Here is a 3,980-nt window from a genome sequence, read left to right as displayed (position 1 = left end):
CTGGAGTCCAAACTGCAGATGTGTGTGAGAATACAGATGAATAAAATATACAGATTGTGACGGAAACTGGGGATTGTTGGAATTAATAGTTACTGGAGCTTTCAAACTCCTATCTACCTAAAAATCCAAAAATCAAAACCCTAGTCCTAACCCCAACGCTAACCCTAGCCCCTAACCCTAACCCTAACCCTAACCCTAACCCTAGCCCTAACGCTAACGCTAACACCCTAACCCTAGCCCTAATCCTAATCCTAACCCTAACCCTAACCCTAACCCTAGCCCTAACCCTAACCTAACCCTAGCCCTAACCCTAGCCCTAGCCCTAACCCTAACCCTAACGGTTACACTGTCTTTCAACTCTCATTCTTGCTATCGGAATTTATAATATACCAATTAATGCAAACACAAACATTGTCTGGAAACAAAACACCTCCCCAGTGCCTGCAGTAATCACTCCTTCATTTATCATGTTGTCTACAAAATACCAAGTGGTTCCCCATATTTAACTGGAAAGCGTTTGAATGGGCCCTCTGGGTCCTTGCATGTGTGGAACGGGGTAGAAAATAATAACAAACAAGTCTAGAGATGATATAGATTTTTCAGACATCGTTCAGCCACTTGTGTCATCCTGTGTATGTCTCCTCCTTGAACAAAATGCTGTGCATGATCGATGGACTGAAAGATCAAATACAGAAGAGAATCAGTCAAAAAAAGGCACAAAGTGCTGGAGTAGGTTATCACTGGAGAGCATGGATAGTTGATATTTCGGGTTAGGTCCCTTCTTCAGACTTGAAACGTCACCTATCCATGCTCTCCAGCAATGCTGTCTGAACTGCTGTATTATTGCAGCACTTTGTGTCTTTTTTTGTAAACAGCATCTGCAGTTCCTTGTATTCAGAATATATCAAAAACTTCTTCTCCTTTTTCTTAGCCAGCCCCTCAGGATGAGGACGATTTGCTTGAGAATGATTTGTGAGTTCTGAGGTGTTAATGTAGCCAATATGGAAACTGTAAATCTTCCACAGATGGGATAAGTGGTAGCCAGCAGGATTGGCAATGGGTAGTTTGTGAGTTCTGCAAGGACACCCTGTTCCCAAATGCCTGTCTTTGACTTTCTTGACATCGTTCTGAATACTTCTCTGCCAAAAGTCAGTGGGAAAGCTGCGTTTCTTTAGCGAGGTTTAAATCTTTTCCTCTCGATGTCTCAGAGATCTCTTCCCATGATAAAGTTTGTAATAAAATGTTTGGGAATGAGCTACGTGAATGACATAACCTGTCCAACATAGCTGACTGAGGATAACTAAAGCCTCAACACTGGGGATGTTAGCCCAGGAGAGGACACTCATTTTGGATCAGTCAGACTTTCCCACATTATCTATCCGTTGTAAAAAAAAATGTTCCCTCAGAGAAACACTTTTGGCTACAAATCCAACTGGCAGTGGCCCTGCAGGAGGGGGACACCATGGATCCTGTGAGATGCTTACCTGAGCACACTGTCAAAACCATTTGTCATAATGTCTTATTGCCACAACTCACCAGCAAGCACCAAGAACTTGCTTAGCTTGCAGTGAAAGGAACCCCTCTCTCATCAGATCCTTCCTCCACGGTTGGAATCGCAACATACCCTTGAGAAGGCTGTGATGTGGATGAGATGATCATCCACATCTTTGTATATTGTGCATTTGAGAAGAGGGTCTGCAAGAGGATGCAAGGATACTCATCAAGGTCCATCCTGAGTAGCTGCATAACACAGGAGTCTCTGTTCAAAGGGTTATTCCCAGGGATATATATCAAGGTCAACATCAAGTGCTACCGCAAGATCATCAACTCAGTGAAAAGCGCACTTTTGACTGTTCTATTTTGCATTTAATATATACGTTTTTTATGAATAAAGTTTATATTTGACATTAAAAATGTCTCGTGCCATAAAGGAATGTTGCCAGTTCTAGTCACAGGCAGCTGCAAACTGATATAGAGGGAAGTGATAGATGCTGCCTCCTTCAGTACTGTGAGATATTGCCCCCTGGACCACACAGAACACGGTCAGCAATGAAATTTGACATAAAGGCCTGACCTTGGAACAATGTGCAGCAAAGGATCAATGGGATTCCTGGCAAGAAACCAAAGTGATACCAAGAACCCCATCACTGAGCTGCAAGCCCCAAGAAACCTGCAATATACATTTCCTAAGCGTTAAGCTACTGGTAGGCTATAATAAAAGTTGATAAAATGTTTCCTGGTATGTGTTCTTACTTTGGTAGTGTCTGTCATTTGCTGAGATGGTGCCCTACTTTTACAGAAAGTATTGTGTTTAGTAATGAATAAAAAACCAATGGCAATAATATTGAATGATTTAAGTTTGTTTTCATGGTGGTATTCAATCATAGTTTCTGATACTATTAATATTTATGTTTGTTAACTTTGTTTTTAAATTAAATTCTTGGTTACAGTGAAGCACAGTTAATCAAAGTATTTTACTTCGGAGTCACGTGAGTGATTCCGTGAAGAACCCAGCCCAGTGCGCAGTTGCGACATTATCGCACAGCTGTGCACACGCGGCCAGCGGGAGTCGGCGCTCCCGCAAACCAAGGAACGTGAGGTAAGTACCTACCTTAATCGGGCCTTGTGGTTTTTGCTCCAGGGGGAGCAAAGCAGCAGAGGAAGCGGCCCCCGTTCGACTCCAGCGAAGGAGCCGACAGTGGAGGGGGATAGGCGCAAACGGGACCGCACACGCTGCGGACCGCTGACAGAGAGCTGCGCTGATGCCGGTCCGCTGAACAGCTGTTTGGTTAACAGCAGCGGACCGGAGGGAAATTTAAAAACCCGACCGGCAGCCCTGCAGACTCCTGACAAGGAGAATCGCCGCCCGGGAACCGCTACAATGCCGCCTAAAAAACGGCAGGCAGCCTCTAACTACAGGTAAGACAAAAACCTTACCAAAAATATAGGTTCTACAGGAACCAACTTCCTCCAACACTGGAACAGGCTGGAGACAGCAAAAACAAGTATGTCTGTCTCCCCAAGCCAGAGGAGGTCATGGAGTTACAAAACCTCCAGGAAAACGAGGGGTCACTGGCTGAATGCCAAGGGAGCTGACACTCCTACCCCAGTGCTATTGCACTAGCCATCTCCCTTGTCGAGGGATTGATGCGACAACGGAGTTTGAGCTATGCCTCCTCCAATTTATAGCACACCCTTTTGCTCCCTCTTTTGAGGCTAGCTAAGGAGGCCAGGGCTGGGCTGGCTTAAACGCTGGGCAGGCGGACGACAACAGGAGTATGCCAGGGGAGCAGGATCAGGAAGAGCTGCTGGGTGTCGTGGGTCACTACATGGCTCCTCCACGCGACCATCTTCCCAAACAAAGCCCTGCAGGAGTAGGCCTTTCTAGAGGTAAATCTGCAGGCAGCTGGGTCAGCAGACTCGCAGACAAGAGCTAAAAGCAGCAAATTCTGAAGCTCCTAACAGAAGGGTCGAGATGTCACCGTCTTTGCTCGTTTCCACGGATCATACTCACCTGGCAGGCGAGACGCCATGATCACCAAGGTGGTTCTCCCAGGATGAGGCTATCCCGTTGCACTTCGAGTGTGCTGACGCCTAAGATGTTCCCAAATTTGGGATACTCGACTGACATTTGTGCATATAAGACCTGCCCTCAACCCCAAATATACGGGGCTATGCAAACCGCTGCTGCGGGAAGAGAGGCAGCTAAACCTGTGCGCCTCATGAGGGCAGGCCATGGAACGAGCAGGACATTGCATCCAACACCCAGCTGGCAGCACCCCTCGGCATCCACCAGCAACTATCGAACAAGGACTGGTGAAAGCCTGGCGACCGCTTCACATTACCCCCAAAGTTCTTTTTAGACAGGGGCCCAGAGCGGAGCCGTGGGAAAATGCGCCGCCCCACCGACAGCACCAACATACCAGCAAAACTAAGCCTTCATGAAAAAACAATGAACATGGAGGTAGGTAGTCTGGTTC

The 3,980-nt window shown here is 46.6% G+C and overlaps 1 pseudogene; it reads left to right on the top strand.

Annotated features, from left to right (window-relative positions):
• Positions 1 to 3,506: 3,506 nt before the first annotated feature.
• On the top strand, positions 3,507 to 3,650 carry LOC129701336 (U1 spliceosomal RNA; annotated as a pseudogene).
• Positions 3,651 to 3,980: the final 330 nt, after the last annotated feature.

This window comes from Leucoraja erinacea, chromosome 10 (assembly GCF_028641065.1).
Source record: "Leucoraja erinacea ecotype New England chromosome 10, Leri_hhj_1, whole genome shotgun sequence".
Classification (NCBI taxonomy): Eukaryota; Metazoa; Chordata; class Chondrichthyes; order Rajiformes; family Rajidae; genus Leucoraja; species Leucoraja erinaceus.
This window is presented reverse-complemented; position numbering and strand designations above follow the sequence as displayed.